Source organism: Marmota flaviventris, chromosome 4 (assembly GCF_047511675.1).
Source record: "Marmota flaviventris isolate mMarFla1 chromosome 4, mMarFla1.hap1, whole genome shotgun sequence".
NCBI lineage: Eukaryota > Metazoa > Chordata > Mammalia > Rodentia > Sciuridae > Marmota > Marmota flaviventris.
This window is the reverse complement of record NC_092501.1, coordinates 98,978,758-98,993,699: the sequence shown is the minus strand read 5'-3', so window position 1 is coordinate 98,993,699 and position 14,942 is coordinate 98,978,758. Positions and strand designations below refer to the sequence as shown.

The following is a 14,942-nucleotide window of genomic DNA, read 5'->3' as shown; positions in this document are numbered from 1 at the left end:
GCAGACTTCCCTAACAACCGCAGGGACCACAACCTCCCAACACACAGCAAACAGGAAGCAGGGGTGCGGCCAGGTGAAACCAGGTCAAAGCCACAAGAAAAGCTCAATGCCAGATTTCCATCATCAGCCCTAATGATGTCCTGCACCTTGGTTAGGTATGCAAGGCAGATTCGTCACACTGTATAGTGGACACAATGTGGTTATCATCTGCTCCACACCCTCATCCAGCTGAAGCATTCTGCTTGCAACATTCGGGAAGTTCAGTCATCCAGCTTCTGCTAGATTCTTTCTAGAAGGCCTTGAGAAACAACGTGGACAGTGTTGGCTCCCTCTTTCATGTCTCATTTTTTCTCCTCTCTGCAAGTTCAACCATTCTGGCTGCTTCCCTGGCTCCCAGTTGAACATGCCTTGGAAGGTCTTTATTTTCTCAGTGGTAGTGATAAGCTACTCTTTTCACATTTGAGTTTCAAAGCTAGTTTCAAAACCAGTGATGTTTAATATTCCAGCTACCGTTACTAATTCAATGCCATGGTATATTATTCTTTATCAGGGTCTCTTATGGTAGGAAATGCCAGTGGCTTTTAGAGAGACTACTTACTATTCCTCCTTACATACTGTAGTGTATACTATCCACTATCTAGTTTCCTCTTCCTGATTTTCCTCAAATAGTTGGACAGGGGAATGAAAGAGCCGGGTGGGGGGAGTATATAAATTTTCTTTCAAAATCAAAACAGACTTTAAAAATGTCAAACTATTTTCCAGATTGCTTTTTGTTTCATCTCATGCCATTTTTGAAAAAGAATCTTCCACAAAGACTGGAGAGCAGTGAAAATTAATTCAAGGAGGACTGGAGAAAAATACATATTAAAATACATGGAAAATCTAAGTGACACAATAAGCCAGACATTAAAGAGAATCACGCTGAGTGTAACTAGAATGGGAAGCAAACTGTTTTAAAAATTCTGATGATGTGTCCATAGGGAAAATGTAGCTGGATAAGTAGATATTAAGGAAAGCAGCAAGACTGAGCCAGACACTGCTTCCTGTATTGACTGGCCAAATACGAGACACTGGAGGGTCATTACACTTTAGAATGGATGGCAGACTGAGAAAAGGGAAGGAGGAATAGGAGAGAAGAAAGGAAAAGAGGAAGGCTGAAATCAGTAACAGAACCAACCAAGCCTATCTTCCTAACTACTACTTCTGCCAAGAGAATCACAAATAATGATAGACTTTCATTTTCAATAATCCACGCAGCCGTATCTTTTATTGTGTAGCCAATGTGATGATTTACGCAATATTTATCAGAAACCTCCAGATTATATGATGAAGATGTGCAAAACGAAAGGAACATGGTCTAGGTAACTCTAAAAACAAGAAAACTTAAGAGACATAGACAGTCAAATCTTATCATTGGACATGCAGAAATACAAAGAGAGAATAATTGTTCTCCCTGATTTCAGAGCATGCCTCGTCTGCTCTGAGCTGGGAGAGTTATCTGTGGGCTTATGCTGTTCTGTTTGGTTTTGTTTTCCAGGAGATAGCATCTGTTGAGAGTGCAGGTTTAGCAGAGACAACAGAAAGAGCTGTCTTTCCTGAATCACAAACAGAAGCAGAGAAAAAGGAGAAGCCAGCTAAAAGGTCATTTAACACTCGGGACATTCTGGGTTTGGGGTTTTCCTTTGGCCACTACATTGCATTCCATTGACATGTTATTTTCTTTGTTGAGTCAAGAAAAACAGGCAAATAGAAAGGGATTCGTTGCCAGAGTTCTCCTTGCTTGGCATCCTGAGCATTGGAGGCTGTTATCCAGTGCATGTGCTATCAACAAAATCTCTATGAGAGTTTATTTTTGAGTTTGGTGTTTCTACCACCTTTCTACTTCCAGATGGATTTCAGTTGGACGGAAAGGTCCCTGCTGTATGTAAAATTAGATCTGATGTGCACTCTGAGACCACTCTTCATTAACACAAGAATAAACAAAGCAGAAACATTTTAAAACATAAGAAACCTAGATGCCAGACATGTTTTGAAAGCATTACAAAAAAGTAAAAGACTTGTCAAATTTTTCTTGTTTTCTGATCAAGTCAAAGGAAGATTTTTTTCAAACAGAATGTATTCAATTTATACCTACTGTGTGCTCAATATGCCCAGAACTATAACCAAACTCTGCAAGGGGTATGGCATTTTTAAAGTATAAGGCATAGATTTTGCTCCTACACAAGTTTAAACTGAATCAATGTAGAGAACATTGAAGGTGCTCGCAGGAGGAAGGAAAGTCTCAGGAGTATGAAATAGTTGGGCAAGCTCATGAACAATTAGGGATCCTGGAGAGGTGGAGAGAGAGGACTCCAGTCTGGGAACAGCACCATTCATAGTGTGAGAAAGGGAATCTTTGGAAATTTTCAAGAACACCATGTAGACCTAAAAGGAAGCAAGCAGAGAAAGCCAATTAACGTGTTAGAAGAGCTTTCATTATTCAAATTCAATGAAGAGTTCATTTGTCTCCTCTTTAGGACGTCAAATGTTTTGAATAGACTTTTTTTATTTCTCATTTATCTCAGGCTCTATTTTCTTTTCTTTTTTCTTAGACTTCATTTTTAAAGAGCAAAAAAATTGAGAGCAAAGTACAGAGATTTCCCATATAAGCAGGCTCTCAGACATGTGCAACCTCCCCCCTTATTAATATCCTTCACCAGAACCACACACAGGTTACTACTGAGGAACCTGCACGGATAGATGGAAACACATGTCACCCCCAAGTTCACTCTTGGTGTTATACCTTGTACAGATTTAGACACATGTATAAATAATGACTTGTGTCTACCAGCATAGTATCAAATCAAGTAATCTTATTTCCCTAAGAATCCTTTCTGCTCCATCTATCCTATTCTGATTTCCTTAATATAAAAAAAAAAAAATGGTAGTCATGCATGACCTAAGTCGTGTTTCCTAATAACCAAGTCATGACCTCTCTACTGCAAAAACTACAAGATAGCAGCACCTCTTTCTCACACAGCCCGTTCTTATTGCCCAGCCTAATGATGGAGATGTGGGTGGTCAGGAGGACCTAGGACTGCCTGAAGGTCAAATGATTAGCCAAAGTTGAACTGAACTTGAATATTTCTGTCTTGGGAGTTTTGTAGGGGTTGATTTATTTTAACATTTTATATATAAATCATTTCATTTAGATTCAGAAAATTACATTTTCTACTTAAATAAGTGATTGAAATTTTTGCTATTCCCTCATTAAAATTTGAACTTTCTCTGAATTTCAGAAGATTGAAATTTCAACTGAAATTATGAAAAGACTTTCTATTTTGAAATCATAAAAAGATCTTAATTTTCAATGTTTACATTTATTTTAATTGATACTGTTTAAGGATTCATTCAATCTTTTATACACTCCAAATAGAACCACCTCTTTTTGTCTTTCATTCTTTAGGTTGATATTGAGAACAAACTAAAATTATGATAGGAAATATAAAATGAAGTTTAGAAAAGTAAAAAGACTAAAATTTAAAAAATAGAAATTTTGTTGTTAGGAGTGGATATTTATCAAAGGAGAATAAAAAATGTTCTATATAACATTGTATGTTCACTTAATTTATGCACTCAAGTATTTAGAATTTTTCCCTGGGCTTCAAAAATGTTTTGGGCAGGACTATCTATGAACCTTAAGAAAGAGAGAAGTATTCACAGAAACATCTTTAAATGTGAAAAGCTCTAAATCTAAGACTGAAAGTCACTCTGCCATATGAAATTTGCCACTTTACCACTGGAGAGCTGGTAATATAACTGAAATAGCCATACATCTTGGGAGTGTGTCTTATAAGACACCTCCCACCCCGTCACATCCCCTCTAACAGAGAACTGGGTTCTTGAATGAGAGGCATTTTCCTACTTATTAAAGAATTGAGTACCATAGACTAGAAGGCAGAACTCCAGGCCACGGCATCTCAGGGGATAATGACCCCAGGTCACAAAGGTCAAGGGCAAGTTGGACATGGCCAAGCAGAGCAGCACTGGCCACTGTACAGCACCAGAAACACCTAGGCAACCACCCTCCATGAGGGTACCAGTATCAGCCAGAGCATAGGGACAGTGGCTCCCTAGGCAATAACTACTACTGTGTATGTAGGCCCCTCACTTCTTCTGTCTTCTGGAGGATTCTCTGGGTAATGCGGCCATCATGTCAAATCAGGCCTGCCCCTCACCAGAGAAAGTTGTTGAGGCTGGACACAATGGCTCACTCTGGTAATTCAGCTCCTCAGGAGGCTGACACAGAAGGTTTGCAAGATCAGGGCCAGCCTGGGCAACTTAGTGAGAGCTTGTATCAAAAATATGAAGGGCTGGAGATGTGGCTAAATGGTAGAGTGCTTACCTAGCATGTGTGAGGCCCTGAGTTTAATCCCCAGCACAGCAAAAAAAAAAAAAAAAAATTTGAATACCATTAACAAGCAGCCAACATTCCAAGTATAGCCCTCAAGAATATAATGATTAAAGTTAAAAAAAATAAATAAATAAAATTAAGTCATTTAAAAATTTTTAGTGCTTGCCTAGCATGTAAGAGGCACCGGGTTTGATTCTCAGCACCACATACAAATAAATGAATAAAAATAAAGGTCCATCAACATACAAAAGAAATTTAAAAAAAAAAATTCCTTGGATAGAATATAAAACTATTTTAGGATGACTAAAACTCTGGGGTCTCAACATTTTTTTTACCTCAAATGTAAACCATTTAACATATGAGCTAGTTTAAAAAGCCAAAAATTTCTTGAGAGAGAATTTGTTGAGCTTCATGTGGTTGATTTCTTCAAGACATAATAGATGTGTTTTATTCTCCTGGGCCATAAATGTCAGAGGCACCACTTAACCAAAAGGAATAAACACACTTGAGATAGACTCTGCCTGCTCTAAATCAAACCCAGCAAAGGGAGAAAATGTGCTGGGAAAGGGTGCTTTTGCAAAGAGTCATAAAGTCTCTTACAATTCGCTCTCTCTAGGGGTGGGAAGGATGATTGCATCCTTTGCAATAGTCAAGATTTCCTCAAAAATAAGTAGGAGTTTGCCTCCCTCAGTGAGGTTTTTGCTGCCGAGAGGCAATCCTATGAGGAAATTTATCTGTCCAGTCCTTGGTGAAAATGTGAGAAATTTGCAGAAGGACACATTCTGGAAGTCTACCAGGAGGAACTTCTAGCTCCCTTCAGCCACACTCGGGTTTTTGCAATGATACAGGAGTTCAGCTAAGCCCAGAGCTGTGGGCATCAGGTGGGCTTCCTGGCTGGGTCCACCTTCGGCAGGCAAGGGGACTGAGACGGACTTAATGCATTGGAATTGTTTGAATGGTTAATAATTCTCCTCTGATTCTCAGGGGGATTTGCTTCAGACCAGTTAAATGGACATAATATTTATCACACATGTTTGCTCTCCTAGAACTATATTAAAAGGGACTTTTCCACTCCTTTCCCTATTTTGTTGCCTCTCTTGTGTTACAGTGTCACCTGTTAGAGGGGAAGCCATTTCGAAGGCAGGAACCCTTACTTAAAACCATGAGAACTTAACATTTCATGAGCACTTACTGCATTTATAACTTTGGGCTAGCGCTTCATGTGAATTAGCTTATTTAATCCTTTCACACTCTGATACCAGGAGAACTAGTATCCTCTTTTTGCAAATGAGAACACTAAGGCTAAGAGAGATAAAAGACATCCCAAAAATCTGCACTCTAAAATATTTAATTATATTAATTCAGATACACACACACACACACACACACATATATATATATATATATAATTTTTAACATTTAAACATCTTTGAAATTGTTAGCATATCTAAACCAAAATATTTATTACAATTAAAACTGGCAGTGGTTTTCTTCCTTAATAAAATAACTAGATCCCACCACTGTGGCATCTTCATCTCTATGACCTTATATAATTCTTCTGTCCACGTCATATGTAATTCTCCTGTGGGACCTGAGCCCCTCCTGACACACAGCAGATAGTCAATATTTATTACACACACACACACACACACACACACACACACATACACACACATATGTGTGTGTATGTGAATGTGTGTGTGTGTATATATATATATATATATATATATAGAGAGAGAGAGAGAGAGAGAGAGAGAGAGAGAGAGAGAGAAATAATTCAATGCTACCAAGCAGCACTTGATAAAAAGAATCACTGGCTGTCTAAAATATCCATTCTCCCCTACTGTCTCAGTCACTGAGCACTAGTGTTCAGCTAAGCCCAGAGCTGTGGGCATCAGGGCCTTAATTTACCCCCTCTCCTGAAGCTCAGCATGCTCAACTACTTAAGTTTCTGGCCAGTTAGGGGTAAGCACAGGTATTAGTGCAACATCTGTGAGTGTCCTTAGAGGGCAGAAGCATGTTTCTTCCCTCTTCCTCCATCCTCCTGCCCAGAACATAGTAGTGATGCCTGGCAGTTTTTGTGGATCATGAGAATAAAGACATTTTTGGGAGTTGTGGAGCTGAAATTATGAAGGGGCCCATGACCCTGAGGACTTGGGGATTCTCTCTACTAGCCAAAAACTGGTTAAGAACTCCTTTTTAACTTTTTAAATGAGAGAAAATATTCTGTTTGTTTAAACAGATTTAGTTTCTCTGTCACAGGCAGCCAGATGTAATACTATCTGATACAGAATTTAGTACTTAAAATTGGAGAGCTACATGACAATTTAAAAATATCGCAATGGCTTCACAGATGTGATCAAACAGTGAGCACAGAGGGCATGAGTACTGAAGACTGAAAAAACGGGTGGCTTTTATTTTGCAGTAGCAAAACATTTGGTTCAAAGTAAAACACTTCTGATCTTAAAAGGCGGATGACCTGCTAACTGAAGCTGCAGTGTAGGGAAAAGTAGTGTTTGATAGCTCCTTCTTGCCACCTTTAGCAAAATTATTCAAGGTTAGCATTAATGAATCTGCAAGCAGAGATGGAAAGAAACATCACTTGGCTAAAGGTAACACTCTCTGCTTGTGGCCTCACTTACAAGTTGACCAAAATCACAATCCGAAATTTGGCAGGGTTGAAAAAGCAAACATATGTACCCTGAACTGAAGAGGGATTTAGCAGTGGCAGTAAAGCAGTAGCTTTCTCAGGAGATGAGGACAATATCCAGTCCAACAAACTTTATGAGCCTACTAGCCAAAAATAAAAGTAAAGGTGTTGTTTTACCAAATAAATCCACTGTTAAAGCAACTGCTTAGTTAGGTAGAAGGGGGATAGGATGGGCATAGCAAAGAGATTAAAAATTAAAGACCAGAGACTCCAGGCTTAAATGTTACCTTTTAGCATGAGGGCAAAGGTAGGACACAAGAGAAGGTGAGCACAAAACTTAAGAAGGCCTCTGTATTAGTTAACTTTCCACTGCTATAACAAAATGTCTGAGACTAAAGGATGTATATAAAAAAAGGGAGTAATATGTAGCTCCCATTTGTGGAGGTACTAGCATCCACTTGTCTCTAGATCAAACCTGAAACTGGATTTGTGTTCCATAATGGCGCTCCTCTATACGCCTGCCCCTTTGGGGTGATACTAGGTGTCCATTTCCACTAGCCAAACTGCCCTGTGATTCAGACATCAAAACTAGGATAGTCCCGGTAGTGAACCATACTAACTTGTTATCTGGCACAAGGATGTACAGTATGTCACATTTATAATTCAGATTCTGTAAATTGTAATATATATTGTGCAACTCAGGCAAAAAGGTCAAAAAAAATTGGATGAAATATTGTCTGATAGAAATGGGCTTGTCATCTGTGCCCAACCTGTCTGCCTCTGTTCCCTTCCTGAAGCAGTGGAGAAGACAGCAGCCACAGCTCTTTCCATCACCAGTTTCTCATTCATCACTCACCCTGCACCTCCCAAGCAGGCAAAGATCCCTCACCAGTCTATGTCGCTTCCTAGCAGCATCCCTTCAAATAGATCTGAAAAGACAGACTTATCTACTCTAGTGTCTTCTCTAACCCCCATAACTTCCTAGATGCCCCAACTTCTCTTCCTCTCTATGACACTGATGATCACTTTGGTATCATCCACGTAACTTTGTTTAGATACATTTAAAGTATAAATATAAGAAAGACCTGGTGCCTCTTATTTACATATCATAAACCAGGATGGAGGGACAAACAAGAATCATTCTAACAAATCTTTAACACGAGACTGCAATTTCTGTATGGAGTACAGTAGCAATGACATGCAATTGAGTTGAAGCCAGACATAAATATCCCGGGATGTCCTGATGTAAATCTGTCATGATTCTGGGGAGTTTGCATTTTCAGTTCAGGGTTATGAGGTTTTAAAAGCATGGAATGCTTTTAAATATGCTCCAGAATCTCAAAATGATCTGGCTACATTCACATATAGGAAGACTTGTTGCCGGGCGAAACTGCTGCCAAAAACATAAAGACAAGCAAACAAGTTGACCCAACAAAAAGTTGTAAAAAGTAAAGAGGAAAACAATCGCTGAAAGGAAAATGAAAAGCATTTGGTCTCAGGTATGTAAACTCCAGACCCCTGTTGTGCTCAGACTGACCCATGGGGTAAGTGATGGACGCCCGAGGCTGTGAACTATGGTGCCTGACATCACACTCCTGTCTGGTTCATGGAAGCTTTTCTCTTGCTTCCTTTCTGGCTTAGTCCTTGAGACTTGCAACTTTCATCCCTCTTCTTGCACCTTCTCTTTTAACTGATAACTTTTTAACTTACAATTTCCAATAGCACTCCATCTCTCAAAAGGGAAGCCTTTGGATCTTGATATGTGCTATTTTTCCTGCCACACCTTTCCTGATACCTACTAGACAGTCTCTTGTGTTGAGAGAGCCACGAATCCTTGAGACAGAAAGCAAAGATACCAGGACATTGTGACATGTTCAGAGTAGGTCAACTAAAATTCAAGGCAACATGGTTTTACCAAAGGACCATTAAACCGTCTAGCATCTAAATGCAAATATGAGCAGCCAACCTGTCACCTGTGAGTACTGGAATCCAAAGATGAATGAGCTACCACAACCCACTGACCTATATGTCCAAACCACAGGACAATCTGAGCAAACTGGGGACTTGAGGCCATCCTGAAAGAAGCAGCCACACTTAGAATCCACATAGCTGCCCATGGTTCCAGGCAAAGTTCCCTCCAGTGACCCCAAGAACACATGCTAAAGTCCCAACAGAGTCCAGAAGAGTCCTGTTTTAGTTAGGCCTTCCCAAAGAGACCAAAGCAATAGAATGTGTATAGATAGAAGTTTTGTTTTATTTTGTTTTGTTTTTAAGTAATTAACTCATGTAATTGTGGGAGCTTCTAGGTCCAAATTTTACAGTCTGGTAGGTTGGAAATTGTAGCAGTAGTCAATGTTGCGATCTTGAGTCTGTGAAAAAAAATGTGAAAATTGTCAGAATCAGAATGGAGTCATTGTGTCGACACTAGCAAAAAATAAATTAAACCAGGAGGTTATAAAGGAAGGGATCTTATACACGACTGCTTGAGAGTAGCTGTCACAAAAGACTCTGCCAGAAGCTCAACCTTGCACAGAGGCCACTATGACCTTTTACAGAAAGTCCTTATATAGGACAGTTGTCTGTTCAACCTTGAACTAATGCCACTCTTGTTATTCATTATTTTGGTCCAGATAATTGTTGCCAAACAGCAGATGTAAAACTCTTCATTTTTGTCTTTCATATTTCCTCTTTTGTCTTTCATATTTCCTCTTTCCTCAACTTCCTTGAATATTCCCAGAGTTTACTACGGGCAGATATATATATATATATATATATATATATATATATATATATATATATATATATATATATATCTCTGCTATTCCATTGGAATACTCTGCTAGTCCCAAATAAATACCATTATTTTTTAGAAAATCTCCCTCTGGTTTTTTTTTTTTTTTTTTTTTTTTTTTGAGGTTGAAAAGTCAGAAGTAGTCTAAAGGCAAAATACCTTTCTCTTTGGGGGGACCTGAGTCTTTTCTCTGACAGCCTTCAATAAATTGGATGAGGCCCATCCGTATTATGGAGGACAATCTGCTTTACTCTAATTCTGCTGATGTAAATGTTGCTATAATTTAGATTTATAATGTCCTCAAAAGCCCATATATTAAAGGCTTGGTCCCCATCCAGTAACTATTAGGAAGTGGTGGAACCTTTAAAAGGTGGAACCTAGCAGAAGGCCTTAGATTATTGCCCTCAAAAGTGATCATGGGAATCCAGCCCCTCCCTATATTCTTTGCATGTACCAAGGTGAGTGCTTTGCTCCAAAACGTGCTCCTTCCATGATGTGCTGCCTCACCACAGGCTCCAAAAGCAACAGGCCTGATGGATCACAGACTGAAATGTCTAAAACTGTGAGCCAAAATAAACTTTCCTCTTTTTAAGCTGATTTATCTCAGGTATTTGTTACAGTAACAGAAAACCAATACAAATGTCAATCTCATCTAAAAAATACCTTCATTGTAACATTTAAATTTATGTTTGACCAAACTACTGGGCCCCGTAGTCTACCCAAATGAACATGAAATTATCAATCACAGGTTACAAGAATCCTGGATCCTCACCTCCACCCACTCACCTAGAATGCTCCACATGTTATCTGTCATTCTCTAGGTCACCATGCCTGTCACTTCCCATGGCTTCAACCCAAATATCTGTGGAGGACACCAATGCCCAAAAGACCACCTAACTACCCCTAAACCCAGGGACAGGCCTCTGTCTCTAGAGCATAATTCCTCATAGGAACATGGAAAGTAGGGTGCTCCTTATCTGAACTCTTGCATGGATTATAAAAGAAGCCTCTCACCTCAGCCTGGCCCTGAGGAAGAGAGTTGAACTCAATGATACATGTGATCGCAAACTCTATCTTCTCACTTATTTTTAGGCTGTGCCTCTTAAACATTCAAAGAGCATACTCTGAAATATTTAGAGATCAGCCAGACAGTCCTAGATTGGTATCATTTTATTTTAAAACTGAGCATTTTAAATATTGTGTATTTACACTTACCAAGAAATGTGTTCACTTCATCTCTAAGCTTACCCTTCGTTTCAGAAGTAAAGCCTTTCCTGCTGCTTTTGATAACAGAAACTATAGCAGGGAGAAAATCCAGATATCAGAAGATTTATCCCAGGCTCAGAAACCATGTGAAATGGGGTCCCTTCAACCCCAAGTTAAGTGAAAAGTCAGAGAACACCTGAAACAAAACAAGACGAAGGGCAGAGAAGATACTCACTTCCTTAGAGTCTGCACCACTTTTATCCAGAGCTGGGAGGCCCAGGAAGAGGAATTTCACTCCGAAGAGTTAAAAACAAAATAGGAACAACAGATTCAGGGCAGGGAATCACAGTTGCCAAATTGTTCTTCATTTTCTAGCAAGACAATTGCAGGTAACTGTATCATCCTAAAGTGAGTTACTGTAGCTCCTAGGAGCCCTGTAGAAATTCAATTAGTTCCTCTATTCTTAGTACAATGGATTATTCAAATTGTAATGGACAGCTACAGACAGCACCCAAGGAGCCCTGCATTAAACAGGGAAGTGGCCACCCTGTCTGCTTCATGCTGCTCTGGCCCCTCCCCTAAGAGGGAAGCTGAACAGCATGAAACATGAACAGCTGGTTTTATATGCCTTGTTATCATCACCAGTAATTAGCATTTACCCAGCATCCAGGGTACACTAAGTGCCAAGCAGAACCCAAAGCTTCCCAGTGGGCTCTCAGCCTAATCTCATCTCTAGAACATCAACAAAGACCAGCCATAGAAAGAGGGTTCAGACTTGTCTCATCAGACCAAGAGTTGGGTTGATTGCACAACAGGAAAAAGAAGTGGCCAGAAAGAACTTGAAAGAGGAAAGCAGATCTTTGGAAATGTGTCATTTCTTTTACCCATTGACCTCTTTGGCAGGACTTTTGCAAAGAGAGGATAATGATTTACAGAAATGGCTCATAATATGGTAGAAAAAAAAATACAAAGGAAATTTCCTCACCCACAAATAGGACATCTGATTCCTGCTTTGTAGTGGGTCACTTAGCCAGAGTCCAAGTCCTGGGACAGCCCTAAATAGCATGACCTAAAAATTCGAGTAATTTTTGTGTCTCAGTCTCCTCATCTGTAAAACAGAGATGAGGCAAGAGATGAATTATCTATAGGCAGATAAAAATGAGAACCTTAGAGAATGGGATCCCACCGTCCCAGATTAAAACCGTTTGTTTTTTGTTTGTGTATTTTTGGCTGCCTGACTGGAAGGCCCCACTCACTCTTGGGAACCTATACATTCTGTTATTGCCCCAGAAAGGCAAGGCCACGTGAGAAATTATGTTTTCTTGACTACTCTAACATTAGTCAACCCCAGTTAGTTTATTTTGAATGCAAGCTTTTGTTTTAAGGAACAAGTACAGGATGAACTTGGGTTGACAAGGGCATTAAACCATCCCTTTATTGGAATGAAAAATCAAAATCGTGTGCTTTAAACTTAGTCCAAAAAAGAGAACAATCAAGAGTGATTCTCTAATGAAAGTTTAGTTCCTCATCAAAATTTATACAAGGTCCCTAGACAGAGAGCCTCCAAAGATAGGTACCCTCTCGGGGACACCTCCCATGCTGTGGGGTTTTCCTTGCTTGCTTCTAATAAATCTCACACTGAATTTTCACCCTCTCTTTCTGTGTACTTCATTCTTCAGGTGTGCGAAACAAGAACACCCCAGTGCTATAATACAGGGTTCTGTGTTATAGAGATAACAATGAGGCCAGTCTCAAAAGGTGGTTGTTAAGTATGCAGTGAAATAACATGAAAAGTTAGTACTTAGCACATAGTAGGTGGTCAATAAAACAGCATACTACTTGGCACACAGTAGGTGGTCAATATAAGTTAAGGTAATGTCATCATAATCTGAGAGCACTTTGCATACTTCCAGGTATGACACAGAGGCACTTCATTACATTGGCCGTCTATGACAAATGGCTACCTGTTCTCCTTATAATTGCTTCCAAGTAGCATGTTTATGTCATGGTGAGTTATCCACCTGCCGAGGGGACAAGAAAGTATCAAGGAGATGCCCTCCAGAGCTGGGAGGAAGGTGAGGGAGGAGATGCAGTTTTCAAACTCCTTCCATACCAACCAAGTGAAGGTTCTTGCAATGTCACTGTGTTTGCTTACAGTCAAAATTTTCATCTTGCAATGCATCATAACCCTTCAAATTTTTTGAGAGTTAACTGACAGGAAGGAAGATGTCAGCAGCATGAGGTATTTAATCTTACAGTAAAACTGCAAGAATGATGTGCTCCCAACCTTCAGCCTTCTTCACCCAGCTTCTCTTCCCTTCTACCTGTCACCTTTGCCCTCACCATTTTTCTCCCTGAAAACCGCACATCACCTGCTCTTCCCTTACTCGCCCTGTAAATCTCAAGTCCAGACTTCCTAGCTGAGCATCTTTCTGAGCCACGCCCACCTCCCTTTAGAGTGGGCACTTACCACACATCTTGCATTTTTCTCCCTCACCTTCTAGAGTTCATCCCTGACATATGGTGGCCGGCCCAGTACTAGAGTCTCAATAAATACTGTTTGGATGAATATAACACAAATATCCAAACTATTCCATTTAACTTAAACTATCATTATTTGCATGCTGATGACTTGAAACCCTTTCGAAGTTCTTTAAATGATGAAACAAACGACTGTTCTGCTTCTGCTCTGCTTCTGATTTCCACACCTCTTCTCATTAGATGTCCCTTCCCTCACCTTTTGCCTCCCCACACTCACAATTTCTAAATAACCTCTCAATTCAGGGGGTTAAAAGAGACTCAAGGTCACAGCAGTTGCCTGCATTGCCTAGCTATTGGCTCAACAGGAAAGCACAATTCTTGCAATGACAGCTGTGGCGATCTGAGGGTAGAGAGGTCCCATTGCTTCAACACACTGCATACGAAGGAAGGTGCCCTGGAAAACCACACATCCGCTCTCCCCATCACCCACTCCACTGGGCGCTTTCTACTGCCCTCAGACCATACCGAAACACGTATCCTCCTTTCTCCTGGAGCTAGCTCCCAGCTGCACCTACCCATTCTCACCCTCAACCACTGAGACCTTGCTTTCTCTTTCACTGGAGAGACAGAATGCAGCCAGAGAGAACTGGAAAGATAGAATCTGCTCATACAGAGCTCCACAAGCTTGCACCTCCCTGCCCAGCCCCACGCACCCACATCACACCCTTATACGTCTTCTGAAAGACACCTGTGCTTCACCCATATCCTGGGTCCCATCCCTTCTTTCCTCATCCAGGACACCACTGCAGTTATTCTCTCCTCTCTCCTGCAGCACCAAATCTTCCTTCCATACTGGAGCCTTTCCATCAGAACAAAATGTGATCTTTCCCTTTCATCATAAAAAAGCAAAAACTAACATCTACAGGTTTCTGCACGGGTCCTCCTCCTTCCCTTTATAATAAAGTGGTGCCAAGAGCCACCAGGAGCAGTGTTTTCTGTTTCGTTCTTGCAGTTGTCTCAGATTCCACTCCAGTCACTTTCACCTTCAAAACTCTACCCAGGTCTCCAGTGCCCTCCAATACTGCCACGGCCATGGTCAGATCTCCATCTTCATCTTGTTGACATTTCAGCATTTCAGGCGGATCGTATCTATCTTCCTGTCATGGCCCCCTCACTTGGTTTTCCTTCCATCAGTCTGAACAATTCATCTTGTTTTCTTTTCTGGTTTTCCCTTTATCTCCCTAATCTCTAAATGTTGGAGTGTCCCAATCTTAGTCACAGATTCTCTTCTCTATCTTTACTCACTCCCTGAGAATCTCATCCAGGTGTAAAGCTCAGAATACCATTTTCAACCAATGACTTCCAAAGGTGTCAAAGAGGCTTCAGGATTTATCACAGCTAAGACTGAATTCTGATAGATT

At 40.3% G+C, this 14,942-nt stretch overlaps 1 long non-coding RNA gene across 1 annotated transcript; it reads right to left on the bottom strand.

The window, feature by feature from the left end:
• Positions 1-9,279: 9,279 nt before the first annotated feature.
• LOC114094919 (uncharacterized) lies at positions 9,280-11,779 on the bottom strand. Its single transcript, XR_003583160.2, has 2 exons — positions 11,276-11,779; positions 9,280-9,412 (listed from the first exon to the last, which is right to left on the bottom strand). It is a non-coding gene; the product is annotated as an uncharacterized lncRNA (long non-coding RNA).
• Between the last annotated feature and the right edge of the window lie 3,163 nt (positions 11,780-14,942).